The sequence below is a fragment of the Pan troglodytes genome, chromosome 1 (assembly GCF_028858775.2).
Source record: "Pan troglodytes isolate AG18354 chromosome 1, NHGRI_mPanTro3-v2.0_pri, whole genome shotgun sequence".
Lineage (NCBI taxonomy): Eukaryota > Metazoa > Chordata > Mammalia > Primates > Hominidae > Pan > Pan troglodytes.
In genome coordinates, this window is record NC_072398.2 from 113003294 (window position 1) to 113020129 (window position 16836).

The following is a 16836-nucleotide window of genomic DNA, read 5'->3' on the forward strand; positions in this document are numbered from 1 at the left end:
ATACAGATGCCCTTTGCTAGGGTTAGGAAATTGACTTCTTTTCCTAGTTGGTTGAGAGTTTTTCTCAAGAATGGATATTGCATTTTGTCAAATCCTTTTTCTACATCCATAGAGATGATCATATGTTGTTGTTTTTTTACTATGTTGATTTGGTAAATTACCAAATTGATTTTTTTAAGTTAAATCAACCTTGGACTTCTAGTATAAACCCCATTTGGTCATGATGTATTATCATTTTTATAAATTTTTCAATTTCATTTATGAGAATTTTGTTTAGAATGTTTGCACCTTTGTTCATGATGGATATTGATCTGTAGTGCTTTGTGCAGGTCCAGATTGCCATTTGGTATCATTTTCCTTCTGCCAGAAAAACTTCCTTTAACATTCTTGTGGTGCAGATCTGCTGACAATTCTTTTAGCTTTTGTTTGTTTGAAAATGTTTTTATCTTGCTTTTTTTTTTTTGAAAGATATGTTTACTGGTTAAAAGTTTTAGGTTGACTTTTTTTTCTTTCAGCACTTTAGAGTTGCTCCACTGTTGTCTTGCTTATATTCTTTTCTATAAGCAATTACTGTCATCCTTATGTTTGTTCCATTGTATATAATTTCTTTTTTCCTCTGGCTGTTTTCAAGATGTTGTTTTTATCAATAGTTTTGAGTAATTTGATTATGATGTGCCTTGCTTTCATGATTTAGGTTTTTGTTTTTGTTTTTTTTTTTTTCATGTTTCCTGTGCTCCTTGGATCTGTGCGTTCATAGTTTTCCTGAGATTTGTTGAATATTTCGCCATTATTTCTTCAAATGGCTTTTCTGTCTCCTCTCCATTCTTAAGGGATTCTCATTATATATATTAAGCCATATGGGGTTTCCTAATTTATGTTCTTTTTATTTTCTAAAATTATTATTATTATTTATGCTTCATTTTGTATAGTTGCTATTGCTGTGTCTTCAAATTCACTAATCTTTTCTTTTTAAACACATAGTCTTTTGTTAATACCAGTTAGTGTTGTTTAATCTTGGAAATTATGGTTTCCACCTCTAAAACCCTGATTTGGGTCTTTTAAATATTTCTTTGTCTTGAATTAGGTTTTTAAAGATATGAAATACAATTTCAGTAACCATTTTAATGTTGTTGGCTGCTAATTCTAATATCTGTGTCGGTTCTGGGTCAGTTTCAATTATTATTCTTCTCATCACTATGATTCATATTTTTCTGCTTCTTTGAGTACCTAATAATATTTGATTAGAGGCAAGACCTTGTACATTTTACTTCATTAGTTACTGATTTTAAAAATATTTTTAAATCTTTTCTACTTTTGTTCTGAAATGCAGTTAAGTTATTTGGAAACAGTTTGATCCATTCAGGTCTTAATAATAAGATTTTGTTTTGTTTTGTTTCATTTTGTTTTTGGTAGGGCAAAAGCAGCGATGAGCCTAAGACTAGTTATTCTCCACTACTGAGGCAAGACTTTTCTGAAAGCTCACCCAATGTATTCATAATCAGAATACACAGGTATTCTGAGGTTTTCCAGCCTGGTTGGTGAAAGTCGGCATCATCACTGGCTCTGTGTGGGCACTGGGTACTATTCTTTCTAGTTGAATCCTTTAGATTGTTCTTTTCGCTAGTCTGACATAGTTTCCTTAAAACACATGCATTGATCAGTGCTCTGCTCAAGAACCGGAGGGTAACGCCCTGCCACTCTTCCAGGCTGTTTCTCTGTGCAGCTTTCAGACTCCTTGGTCTCCTTGGATCCTCAGTTCTATCTTCCCAACAGAGGATTCCACCTTAGTTACCCCTCCCTGTGCCACTGCCTAAAAGATCTCTCCAGGCATTCTGTGGGGCAACTGTAGGCTTTAAATGATTTGCTTCCTATCTCCCAGGGATTATGCTCTTTTGTTGCCTACTGTGCAGTATCTTAAAAACTGTTGCTTCAAATGTTTTTTATTTTTTTATTTTTTAGTTGTTTCAGATGGGAGGGGAAATTGGTTTGGTCCCTGTTACTCCATTTTGCCTGGAAGCAGAAGCCTTAGAAAATTGAAAATGTGTGTCTTAGTCAATTTGGACTGCTATAACAGCATACCATAGACAGGGTGGCTTATAAACAACAGAAATTTATTTCGTACAGTTCTGGATATTGGGAAGTTCAAGATGAAGCTGCCAGCAGATTTGGTGTCCACTGGAGGGCCTGCTATCTGGTTCATAGACAACTGTCTTCTCTTTGTGTCCTCACGCAGTGGCAGGGCTGAGGAATCTTACAGGGGTCCCTTTTATAAAGACACTAATCTCATTCATGAGGACTACCTTTCATTACCTAATCACCTCTTGAAGGTCCCCCCTCCAAATATCATCACATTGAGGTTTAGGACTTCAACATATCAATGAGGTAGGGGCCATAAAATTTCAGTCCACTGCATTTATCTATGTATTATACAAGTAAAAGTAGACAAAAACTGCTTTCATGAGCTGATGGTGAGTATTCTTGCAGATTACTTATTTCAAGTAGTTTAGTTTGTATAAAGTTTTGTTTATTTCTAAATAATTAGAAAAGCTAATGATAGGCTGGGTGCCATGGCTCATGCCTGTAATCCCAACACTTTGGTAGGCCGAGGTGGGCAGATCACCTGAGGTCAGAAGTTCAAGACCAGCCTGGTCAACATGGCAAAACCCCATCTCTACTAAAAAACACTTAAAAAATTAGCCGGGCCTGGTGGTGTGCGCCTGTAATCCCAGCGAAACGCCATCTCAAAAAAAAAAAAAAAAAAAAAAAAAAAATAGAAAAAGAAAAAGAAAAGAAAAAAAGCTAATGGTATATCAGTAAGATTATGCTAGAATGCAAGTAACAAAAATCCAATGCAAGCTAGCTCAGCTTGTGTAACTAGAGATGGGGAGGGCTGTAGGGTCAGTGTGATTTGTCTGCTCAAGAACACCTTCAGATGTTTTCTGTTTTCATCTCTCTGCTCTGCCTTCTCTTGTCTTTTTTTTTTTTTAATACTTTAAGTTCTAGGGTACATGTGCACAATGTGCAGGCTTGTTACATATGTATACATGTGCCTTGTTGGTTCACTGCACCCATTAACTCATCATTTACATTAGGTGTTTCTCCTAATGCTATCCCTCTCCCATCCTCCTACCCCACAACAGGCCTTGGTGTGTGATGTTCCCCGCCCTGTGTCCAAGTGTTCTCGTTGTTCAATTCCCACCTATGAGTGAGAACATGCGGTATTTGGTTTTCTGTCCTTGTGATAGTTTGCTCAGAATGATGGTTTCCTGCTTCATCCATGTCTCTGCAAAGGACAAGAACTCATCCTTTTTTATGGCTGCATAGTATTCCATGGTGCATATGTGCCACATTTTCTTAATCCAGTCTATCATTGATGGACATCTGGGTTGGCTCCAAGTCTTTGCTATGGTGAATAGTGCTGCAATAAACATATGTGTGTAAATGTCTTTATAGTCACATGATTTATATTCCTTTGGGTATATACCCAGTAATGGGATGGCTGGGTCAAATGGCATTTCTAGTTCTAGATCCTTGAGGAATCGCCACACTGTCTTCCACAATGGTTGAACTAGTTTACACTCCCACCAATAGTGTAAATGTGTTCCAATTTCTCCCCATCCTCTCCATCACCTGTTGTTTCCTGACTTTTTAATGATCGCCATTCTAACTGGTGTGATACGAAATCAATGTACAAAAATCACAAGCATTCTTATACACCAATAACAGACAAACAGAGAGCCAAATCATGAGTGAACTCCCATTCACAATTGCTACAAAGAGAATAAAATACCTAAGAATCCAATGTACAAGGGATGTGAAGGACCTCTTCAAGGAGAACTACAAACCACTGCTCAATGAAATCAAAGAGGACACAAACAAATGGAAGAACATTCCATGCTCATGGATAGGAAGAATCAGCATTGTGGAAACGGCCATACTGCCCAAGGTAATTTTTAGATTCAATGCCATCCCCATCAAGCTACCAATGACTTTCTTCACAGAACTGGAAAAAACTACTTTAAACTTCATATGGAACCAAAAACAAGAGTCCTTATAGCCAAGACAATCTTAAGCAAAAAGAACAAAGCTGGAGGCATCACGCTACCTGACTTCAAACTATATTACAAGGCTACAGTAACCAAAACAGCATGTTACTGGTACCAAAACAGATATATAGACCAATGGAACAGAACAGAGTCCTCAGAAATAACACCACACATCGGCAACCATCTGATCTTTGACAAACCTAACAAAAACAAGAAATGGGAAAAGGATTCCCTATTTAATAAATGGTGCTGGGAAAACTGGCTAGCCATATGTAGAAAGCTGAAACTGGATCCCTTCCTTACACCTTATACAAAAATTAATTCACGATGGATTAAAGACTTAAATGTTAGACCTAAAACCATAAAAACCCTAGAAGAAAACTTAGGCAATACCATTCAGGACATAGGCATGGGCAAGGGCTTCATGACTAAAATGCCAAAAGCAATGGCAACAAAAGCAAAAATAGACAAATGGGATCTAATTAAACTAAAGAGCATCTGCACAGCAAAAGAAACTACCATCAGCACGAACAGGCAACCTACAGAATGGGAGAAAATTTTTGCAATCTACCTATCTGGCAAAGGGCTAATATCCAGAATCTACAAAGGACTCAAACAAATTTACAAGAAAAAATCAAACAACCCCATCAAAAACCGGGCAAGGGATATGAACAGACACTTGTCAAAAGAAGACATTTATGCAGCCAACAGACACATGAAAAAATGCTCATCATCACTGGTCATCAGAGAAATGCAAATCAAAACCACAGTAAGATACCATCTCACACCAGTTAGAAAGACTGCCTTCTCTTGTCTTAAACCCTCATCATAGTAGTGGCTAAGCCTGGTTGTTGAAAGATGACTGCAAACAACTCCAGGGCTCCATAATTTTTCCTCCAGAAAGAGAGTGTGAAGATTTTTTGTCCCCTCAGAAACCAGCCCAGCCATCTTCTCCAATCTCATAAACTAAAATTGAATCATGTGCTCACAACTGAAAAATAGAATCCACTCAGACTCCAGTGGGGTCAGTTCCCTGAAAGCTGGGCTGCCAGAGAGGGGTGGAATACCCAAACAATACTCAGGTCACTGTCCAAAGTCAGAGGATTGAGGAGACTGAGGACACTGCAGTCACAATGTCCACTTGGGTGGGTATCAGACCATTTGTAAATGCTTTGAGACAGATAACATAAGTGTGAGCAATCCCTTCCTAATAAACGAAAAGCCAAATTTGTTATAATTATGATGGTATCTTTTGCACTCTCATTTTAGATATTTTAGGAGACATCTGGATGTGTACATGGGATTTAGGTCAGATAAATTAAACTAATAGAGTTATGAAAATCACCTTGAGGTGAACTTGCAGAATTAATAATATTGGTATGTTCCTCTTCCCTTGTGTTTCAGTACCAAAGTTTCTTGTATGTTCTTGTCTTTATGTGTTATAGGCACAAATTAGGCAATATGGTGACTAAGAACAAAGATAATCGAAAGCTCTGCAAGAGTCAAAACCACTGTGGCAGCTGAGTGATCATCTGAGAGCCTGAGTCAGGAGCTGGCCCATCTGACCCCACTAAGGGCCATGTGGACTAATATATTTAATCAGAGGCACTCAGCAGTTTTATTTTAAGTGGCAAGACATTTAAGTTAGTATTTAAGATACTTATAAAAAAATAAAATTGAATAAGACGCCGTAGTGCCATTAATGTCATGAACCCTGGGAACACTGTCACAACCCCCAGCTGAGAAGTGCTGAAACAGGCCATTTGTAGGACTCACCATGTCCCAAGTGCCGTACCGAGCATCTTACATGCAATGAAGACTATATATCCTCACAGATATATATTCTGTGAGGCAGAATAGAAGAATGCCAGAAGTAGTCACTGGCATTGTCTACATTTTACAGATAAATAAAAAGGTGAAAAAAGGTGGTATTCCCTTGCCCGATGTTGCCTGATAGTAGGCAGTAAAGTTGTGTCCCAAGCAGCTGGGATTCTGGCACCAGAGTATGTGTAATTAACCACTACACTGTACACTTCTGTTAAGTGCTTGGGGCAAAATTTTTAGCTAAATAATGGCTTTGGCTTCACAGATATGAATAAATCAACATAAGTGTTGGATTTTTAGCAGAGGTCTCTGTATTTCACACCAAGTTCTAGTCTCAGGAAGTATTGTTGCAAGTGCTTTCACTTCTTTTGAGGCTTAATACCAGAAGTCTAGATTAGTTGATTCTCAATCAGAGGTGATTTTGATTTGGCAGTGTCTGGAAACATTTTGATAGCCACAACTCAGAGATGTGTTGGCTGGGGTGTTCCTGGCCCCTAGTGAACAGAGCTCAGTGATGTGCTAAATATTCCACAATGCACAAAACAACTCTCCACTACAAAGAACTGTCCAAACCAAAATGTCACTAGTGCTAAGGTTGAAAAACCCTGAGCTACACTGAAACAGAGCTTGCAATGTGTGCATTGAGATCCCCTCTCTGTGGACACTTCCTGGAGTTTTGTCCCTGAGACTTGAGTAGCAGTCATCATGCCTAACCCTGCTCACAGAGCCTGAAGAATACATGGCACATTTCACTCCTTGTTTAGTATAGGAGCACTGGTTCAGCTTGTGTCGCCCTTGATAGCCCTGTCTCCTTGCCTCACAAGCTATGGGATAAGTTTAGAGTGGGAGGAATACTTTCTCCTTAACTGTTCCAGGACAAGCATTCTCAGTGTGTCTGGCTCTTTTAGGTTTTCTGAGTCATGCTTTAATATAGTCCTTGGATTCTTCTTTCTGCCTGTCCTGTTTGCTAGGTTCTTGTGGTAGCAGCCACCCAGTCTCTGAAATCCCCTGTCATCCTCAGCACACAACCAGCCTGATGCAGCTGAGGCGCTCAGGTTTCTGTGTGATTTTGTCCTGTGGTCAGAGCTCTCAGGTGCTTTGGAGTGCACAGACACATGACTGAGGTGAAGCATGAGGCAGGTCCTTGTGGTGTTGGTGCAGTGGCACCCCGAAGCCTGTGGGCCCATAAGAACAGGAATGTTATCTGCTAGGGCAGCATCTCAGCACTGCTTCAGGAATAGCTGCTGTATCTTGCAACATGTGGTCTGCATTGGTAGCATTCAGAGACATTCCATTGCCACTCCTTCCTAGAGTAAAGGAACTGCTAATCCTCCCTCTGACTCATAACTAAAGCCAGCTTTCAAAGTGGTGAGGTTGCAGAGCTTGAGGGAGGGGCCTCATGGTCCCACATACCTACTCCACTTGTTTGCTACTCCAAGGAATTCCTATACAGTCAGTTAATATTATTATCACTCACTCCAATTTTATAGATGAGAATCCTTAAACTCAGAGAAGTTAAGTGACTTTTCTGAGGTGACACAACTAATAAGCTAGGTGATCCATGTCTATATATTTCACATTCACTACTCTCTGCTGGGCTATTACCAAGAAATTCCTTGGCCTTATTTAATACTGGATAGGACTAATTAAGTGATCCAAGTATCTAAGCAACAAGGGTATGTCTGCACCAACAAACCTGAATGTAACTTCTAGATCTGAAAAATAAAATATTGATGGTCCCTAACTTATGATGGTTCAACTTAACAATCTTTAAACTATACCATGGTGCAAAGGCAATATGCATTCAGCAGAAACCATACTTTGAGTACCCATACAATTGTTCTGTTTTTCACTCTCAATGTAGTATTCAATAAATTACATAGGATAATCAATTATTTCTTATAAAATAGGCTTTGCGTTAGATGATTTTGCCCAACTATAGGCAAATATAAGAGATCTGAGCATGTTTAAGGTAGGCTAGGCTAAACTAAGATGTTCAGTAGACTAGGTATATTAAATGCATTTTCAACTTATTTCCAACTTAGAATGGATTTATTGGGACAAAACCCTACTACAAATAGAGGAGCAAATGTATCTGGAATAAAAATTATACTATATGGGATTAAACCCAGATTAGACATTGGGGTAAAAATAGACCAGTGAACCAGAAGAAATAGCAATGAAAACTACGTAAATAGAGTACAGACAAACTAATTTGAAAAAAATAGAATCCCAGTGACCTATGAGACAATGATAAATAGCTTATCGTACACATAATTGGAAGCCCTGAAAGAGCAGAGAGAGGAGGGATCAGAAAAAAAAAAATTCAAGAAATAAATGGCTAGATACCATCTCACACCAGTTAGAATGGCAATCATTAAAAAGTCAGGAAACAACAGGTGCTGGAGAGGATGTGGAGAAATAGGAACACTTTTACACTGTTGGTGGGACTGTAAACTAGTTCAACCATTGTGGAAGTCAGTGTGGCGATTCCTCAGGGATCTAGAACTAGAAATACCATTTGACCCAACCATCCCATTACTGGGTGTATACCCAAAGGACTATAAATCATGCTGCTATAAAGACACATGCACACGTATGTTTATTGTGGCATTATTCACAATAGCAAAGACTTGGAACCAACCCAAATGTGCAACAATGATAGACTGGATTAAGAAAATGTGGCACATATACACCATGGAATACTATGCAGCCATAAAAAATGATGAGTTCATGTCCTTTGTAGGGACATGGATGAAATTGGAAATCATCATTCTCAGCAAACTATCGCAAGAACAAAAAACCAAACACCGCATATTCTCACTCATAGGTGGGAATTGAACAATGAGAACACATGGACACAGGAAAGGGAATATCACGCTCTGGGGACTGTTGTGGGGTGGGGGGAGGGGGAGGGATAGCATTGGGAGATATCCCTAATGCTAGATGACGAGTTAATGGGTGCAGCGCACCAGCATGGCACATGTATACATATGTAATTAAGCTGCACAATGTGCACATGTACCCTAAAACTTAAAAGTATAATAAAAAAAAATAGGAACAAATTGGAACAGGTTAGATTTTCTGCCTCTGAAAAAAAAAAAAAAGAAAGAAATGGCTAAAAGCTTTCCACACTTGATGAAAACTATAAACCTACACATTCACGAAGTTTAACAAACCCCATCAGAGAAAGGATAAAAGGAAAACAAGGCAAATTATAATGAAATTTCTGGAGACAGAAGATAACAAGAATTATTAAAAGCAACTAGAGAAAATATTTTATCTACAGAGGAACAAGCATAAGAATGATAGCATACTTCTTTCTAGAAACTATCCAAGCCAAATAACTGTAGAGAAAAATGAAAGAAAAAAACCTGTCGACCTAGAATGTTTTGCTAAGAGAAAATATGTTTCAGGAGTAACAAGTAAGAATGGATTTTAAAAGGCCATAAAAAAACTTGTGAGGATGGAAAAGTTTATCATCTTGATTTTGGTTATATATACATGCACAGAAATTCACATAAAATTGTACATTACATAGTGCAACTTACTATAGGCAAATTATATATCAATAATGCTATATAAATTATTAATAAAAAGGAGAAATTAAGACTTTTTCAGATAAATAAAGGCTGACAAATTCATGATCCACAGACCTTCACCACAAGAAGTGTTAAAGGAATTTCCACAGGAAGAAGGAACATGATGTCAGTTGAAAATCTGGAACTCAACAAAGGAATGAGTAGCTCCAGAAGAATCTGTTAAGTATGACTGTTTAAAGCAAAAATGATATAAATGTATTATGGGATATATAGCCTATATAAAAGTAAAAAGACCTTGACTCTTTTTTAAAGAAGTAAAATGTATTATAACAATAGCATAAAGAATAGAATGGGAGAGATGGAGATTTACTGTTGTAGGGTTGTTATTTTATATATGAAGTAGCAGTATATAAAATGCAGATATGTTAAAGACAGGACAGAAAAAGAAATTTCAAGTAAATATTAATACTAATCAAAGGAAAGTTGGAATGCCCATATTAATTTTGAAACTAGGAATTTACCAGAGATAATGAGGAATATTTCATAAGGATAAATGGGTCAATTCACCAATATACCTAAAGTCTATAAGTCTATATGCACCTAATAATATAGCTTCAAAATAAATAAGACAAACCTGATAGAACTGAAGGGAGAAATAGATAATATACTACTACGGTCAGATATTTTAATTTTTCTCTCTCAATAACTGATTTTAATATTTCTATATAGTCCGATATTTTAATATTTCTCTCTCAGTAACAAGTAGGCTGAAAATTAGGGTATAGACATCTTGAATAGCACTGTCAATCAATTTGAGCTAACTGATATTTATGGAATACTTCACTTTTTAATGTGGCAAAATGTGCATACTTTTTAAATACACATGGATCAAGAAGGTAGACCATATTCTGGGCCATGAAACAAGTGTCAGTGGATATAAATGTTGAAATCATGCAGAGTGTGTTCTCTGATTACAGTAGAATTAAATTAGAAATAAATAACAAAGGCCAGGCGCGGTGGCTCACACCTGTAATCCCAGCACTTTGGGAGGCCGAGGTGGGTGGATCACCTGAGGTTGGGAGTTCAAACCAGCCTGACCAACATGGAGAAACCCCATCTCTACTAAAAATACAAAATTAGCTGGGAGTGGTGGCACATGCCTGTAATCCCTGCTACTCGGGAGGTTCACACAGGAGAATCACTTGAACCTGTAGGTTGCGGTGAGCAGAGATCGCACAATTGCACTCCAGCTGAGGCAACAAGAGTGAAACTCTGTCTAAAAAAAAGAAATAAATAACAAAAATATGAAAACAATCATCAAATATTTTGAAATTAATAAGACACTTCCAAATAGCTCATTGGTCAAAGGTAAAATCACAAGAAAAATTCAAAGATATTTTGAATTGGATAAACATAAAAACACTAGATATCAAAACTTGTAAGGTACTTCAGAAGTATTTCTTTAAAGGAATTTGAGAGCATTAAATGCTTATTGAGAAATGAGGAGAGGTCTCAAAGCAGTTATCTCAGCTTCACTTGTAAGAAACCAGAAATAAAGCAAAATTAACTCCAAAATAAGCAGAAAGAAGGAAATTATAAAGATGAGAGCAGAAATTAATGAAATAAAAGAGAAAATAGAGAAAATTAATGTACCCAAAAGATGGTTCTTTGAAAAGATACATAAAACCGATAAAAAACTTCACCAATACTAATCAGAAAAATGACACAAATTACCAAAATTATGAATGAAAGCAGGAACATCATTACATATCTTACAAAATTCCTTGAAAGACACAAATTACCAAAATTATGAATGAAAGCAGGAACATCATTACATATCTTACAAAATTCCTTGAAAGATACAAACTACCAAAATTTGTTCAGGAAGAAATAAATAAGCAAAGCAGCCTTATATCTATTAAGAAATTTGAATGTGTTGTTAAAACCCTTCTCACAAAGAGTACTCCAGGCCCATATGGCTTCGCATTTAAGGAAGAAATAATCCCAACCCTACTCAAACTCTTCGAGAAAACAAGAAAGAAGGAAACCCTCCCTTCTCATTTTTAGGAAGGCAAGAAAACAAGAAAATGATATTGTAAGAAAGAAAACTACAAACCAAAACTACAAAACAAAAATTCTTAAAATTACCTTAGCAAACTGAATCCAGCAGTATATTATCATGACCAAGTGGGATATATTTCAGAAATGCAAGATTGATTTTGAAAATTAATCAATGTAATTTATCATATAAACAGAAAAACAAAAAAAAGTGATCATTTCAATAGATGGATAAAAAAGCATTTGAAAGCTCAACATCCATTCATGACTAAAAAAAAGAACTCTCAGCAAATGAGAAATAGAAAGGAATTTCCTCAACTTGAAAAGGAGCAATTTCAAAAAATCATAAATAACTTCATATTTCATAGGGAAAGACTGAACACATTTTTCCTCCTAAAATTAAACAGGACTTTCAACTCTCACCATTTTTATTGAACATTGTACTGGAGGCCTAGCCAATCCAATAAGACAAGAAAAAGAAATACAACATATACAGATTAAAAAGAAAAAAAAAGTTTCCATTTGTAGATCACATGATTGTCTATGTAAAAAATTCTAAGGAATTTACAACAAAAGCTTCTACAACTAATCAGTGAGTTTAGCAAGGTTAAAAGACATGTCAGTATGCAAAAATCAACTTTATTTCTATATGCCAGTAATCAAAAGTTAGAAAGTAATTTTAAAATACTATTTACCATAGCAACATTTACAGGGATAGATTTAATAAGATGTACAAAACCTTTATACTAAAAACTATAAAATATTGCTAACAGAAATAAAAAAAATACCTAAACAAATGAAGCAATACATGATGCTTATGGATTGGAAAATTCCATTTTGTTAAGACTTTAATTCTCAACAAACTGGATTATATGTTCAATATAATCCTAATGAAAATCTCAGAAATCATTTTTATAGAAATTGGCAAACTGACTTTAAATTCTATATGGAAATAAAAATGATCACCACTAGTCAGAAGACTTTTGAAATAGAAAGCTTGAGGACCTACCCTACTTGATTTCAAGACTTACTGTAAAGCTACATTAAAGAAGATAGTATTATATTGGCATAAGCCTAGACACAATGTAACAAAACAGAGGGCTGAGAGCAGACTCAAATGAATATGATGAATTGATTTTCAACAATGTTGTCAAGATAATTCAATGGGGAAAAGATAGTTTTCAAAAATAGCCTTGGAAAAATTGGATATCCCTGTGCAAAATAATTAAACTTAAACCTTGCTTCATGCTATACACAAAAATTAAATAAAAATTCCTTGCAGTCCTAAAAGTAAGAGCTAAAAAATAATGATACTTTTAGTTATGTGACAGAAAATATTTGTGACTGTGAATTGGGCAAAGTCTTCTTAGGTAGAACATAAAAATAAAGAACCATTAAAAAGTGATAAACTGGACCTCATTAAAATTAAAAACCTTTTATCTTTAAAGGATATTCAACCTCATTAAAATTAAAAACCTTTGATCTTTAAAGGATATCATTGAGAAAATGAAAGCCATAGACTGCATGAACATATTTGCAAAATATATATCTGATCAATAACTTGCACCCAGAATATACAAGTAATTTTTACAATAATAAGACACATAATCCAATTAATAATTGAGCAAAATATTTGAATGAACACTTCACCAAAGAAGATACATGAATGGTGAATAAACATGTGAAACAATGCTTAACATCACTAATCATTAGAGAAATGTATATAAAAATCAAAGTAAGATACCACTGCATTACTCACTGGAATGGCTAAAATTAAAAAGACTGACCACATTAAGTGTTAGCACGTGGTGCAGCTGGAACTCTCAGACATTTCTGGTAAGAATGCAAAATAGTACATCCTCTTTGGAAAACATTTTGGTGGTTTCTTTTAGGGTTAAACACCCTTACCGTACAACTCAACGATCCTCTAGATATTCATCCAAGACAAGTGAAAACTCATGACCAAAGACCTGTAAACGAATGAATGAATGTTCCTAGCAGACTTATGCATAATAGCCAAAAACTGGAAACAAATTAAATTATGAACAGGTAAAACTTTGTGGTGTATCCATATAATGGACTACTCCTCATCAATAAAAAAATACAAACTGCTGATATATGCAACAACGCGAGTTGTCATGCTTAGTGAAAGAACTCAGAGTCAAAAGACTACATAGTATATGATTCTATATAAATGAAATTGTAGAAAAAACAAGCTACAGCTATTAATTTTTCAATAGGTGAAAATTTTATGAGGTGATTATTAAATATGACCATGTTGAAAATTAAATTATATAAACATGATTAAATACATTATATTAAAACAAAGTTAACAAATACCCCAAAGTCATACACTTCTTGCTTATTTTATTATAATTTCCTAATAGATATGCTCTTCAAATTATTTTAATCTATTCTATCTGTATTGCAGAAATTCTGTATAATGGTGCTCTATTGCACACCTCTTACCAACTCTGCATTCAGTGATGTCATGTTGGTAACATGAAATTGACCATGATGAGAGTATTTACACCATGGAAACTGGCAAATAATAAATTAGGGTTTTGTTTGTTTTCCAGGAGCACTGTCAAACATTTGCCAGCACACCACTGAATATATGCATAGAAGATTCTGTCTCAGGAAAAGGAGGGAATATATAGGATGGATGAAAAGATCTTTCTGGAGGAGGCTGGATTTGAAATGACCCTTGGAAAACGTACAATATTTAGCCTGTTAGAGAAGGAAGAAAAGGACATGCCAGGCACAAGAAACAAAAGCAAAAACCAAGGGACAGTCTGGCTGGAGTGAAGGCTGTGTATAGCCTTAATGAGCAATAATGCTGTGAACGTATGCTGGATCCCGGCTGAAGGAAGCCTAGATGACAGCTGTGATGGATTTCTGTTATCTCTCTTTCTTCTTACTTTCCCCCTTCTTCTCGTAGTAGCCTTCTGCCAGCAGCCATGCTGCACCAGTGGATTCTGCCCCACACAGAGCACACCCCACCCTCTGTCCATAGTGATAGGTCCTAGGAGAGACACACAGCCCAGGATGGTCCAAGCAGAGCCCCCAAGCAGATGTTTCTTAACTGGATATGGCATGCCAAAGGACATTTTCCCCTTCTGTAGTTACTAAGCTTGAAGAATGGCAGTCCAGAGCTGACTCAAGACACATCAGGAGGAGATAAGAGAATCAACACATAATAAAAGCAGAGATAAGAGAAGAAAGAGAGGTTTTTGAATCTTTCGTTTCCGTTGTCTTCAGATCAAATCTCCCTGATCTTTCTGAAGCTGAATGTGCAAGCTAATAAATTCTCCCTATTTTGCTTAACCTGGATCAAGTTTTTTTTTTCTGTCCTTTGCAATTAAAGATTTGAAAATAGTACACTATGCTCAGAATTTTTAACATATACTCTTTATCCCTGAAAACCTGACTTTGTGTGTGAAAGAGCAAAAGGCAGGGGGCCAAGTCTTTTATGGCCAGGTGTCCCACTGTTGGGAGGGGTTTCGTTTCAATCTTTTGCCTGTCTTAGAGGGCACTCTAGCAGACGAGGTGAGCCATGCCTTGGAACAGGAAGGACCTTTGAGGTCATGTAGGCCAGTAATTTGTTGTGGTTTGCCAACTAAATTCCTGGAGCTGTTGGCTTCCACGGAAATGCCCCAGGATGTGTTAAATGGGCCTACAGGGAGGTTCTCAGCTCCCCTGCTCTACTAATAGCAATGCAGCTGTGGATGGCAAGGCAACCAGAAGGATGCTGGCATAGTACGGATAGCACATTGCATGTATTTATGCTGTAGTCCGACACATCACACACGTGCAAAGAAACTGTTTTCTTCTGAAATCAAACCCCAGTATCCTCCAAGGTGTGAGCAGAGAAGAATGCTGGAAGAAGAATCCACCCAAGCAGGAGAGGCAACTGAACAATAATTTTTAGAAACCATTCTCCTGAGTTTTCACCTCCCACTTGAGATTCTCACCCTAGGGCACATCAGTTTCCATTTAACAGTCAAGTTCAAAGGTGGACAAAATTGTTTCCCTTGGTTCTTCATAGCACAGCTGAGACAACCTGACATTTTCAAAATGAATTTAACTAAATACTAAGGAGAACAAAAATGAAATTATAGCAGTCAGTACAAATAGCGACTTTCCAGAGTACTGATTTCTGATCCTAAGGTAACCACGGGGTGGTCTTAAGGATAGTGTGATAATTTAGATTATTGTTCAGCAAATATTCATTCCCTATCCCTTCCCACTGTGGACAGAATATACATCCCTGTCTCATTGATGCTGAGCCATGCCTGACTTTCTTTGACCAATGGAATGTTAATGGACGTGACATTGACAGAGGCCTTAAATGTGCGTGTGTCGTTTGGCTTTTGCATCCATTGATCTTCCATGAGAAGATAAGCCTTCAGTAGCAATTCCCCTTCAACCTAGACCCTAGAATGACATGTGGACTGGACCTAAGCCCAACCTGAAGCCAGGAGCACCACCTAGAAAACCCACAGCCTGAAGCAGAGACTCCCAGGCGGCTCATCCTAGAGCAGCTAAATTGTAGAAAACCTGCAGACCATAAGCATGAGTGTAAAGGCTGGCTGTGGTGACCACTGGGTGTTAGGCCAACTTGTTTCTCAGCATTCCAATAAGAATAGTTGATTAATACACATAACAAGTCTTGTCTAAAATGCCTTCCTTAGAGGAAGTCCTGCCCATCTTATTGCTTGCTACCCAGGTGCTGTATCAGGACATCTTGACCTCGTTCTTACTGGCCAGTGCAACTGAGGAAAACATGACACCTGCCTCCAGCTGCTGATGAAGTGTTAAGTTTATCATCCTGCTCAGGAAGAACCCCTGCCACATCACACATGCCCACTCCCACAGTGGAAAGCAGTCTTGCTCTAAAGAGTAGTATAGTATAGTATAGTATAGTATAGTATAGTATAAAATATGTCTGAACCAGACAATAATTGCAGTGAATAAGAAGACCTGGCACACTTGCAACTGCCATGCTCTTCCAGCAGCTTGGAATGCCCATCCTTCCCTTCTTTGTGGAGTGAACTGCACTTACCCTTCAGCTCTCAGCACAGTTGACACTACCTCAGTGACCTTCCCTGAGGAGATAAAGTCCCCCACTAGCCATTTCCATAATTATTTTCTTCTTCACACCACTTAGAGGTACAATTTCACACTCACTCATAGGAAGATTTGTTTACTGTCCATTTGTCCCAATATGTGAGCTCCATGAAGGCAGGGGCAAGCTTCAGGTTGTTTTGCCATGCCTGGCACATGGAGCGTTTAATAAGTATCTGCTGAATAGACTAGACTCATAGGCTCATGTTTTTTTCCAAGCCTCAGAGCTGCCCCTTTTC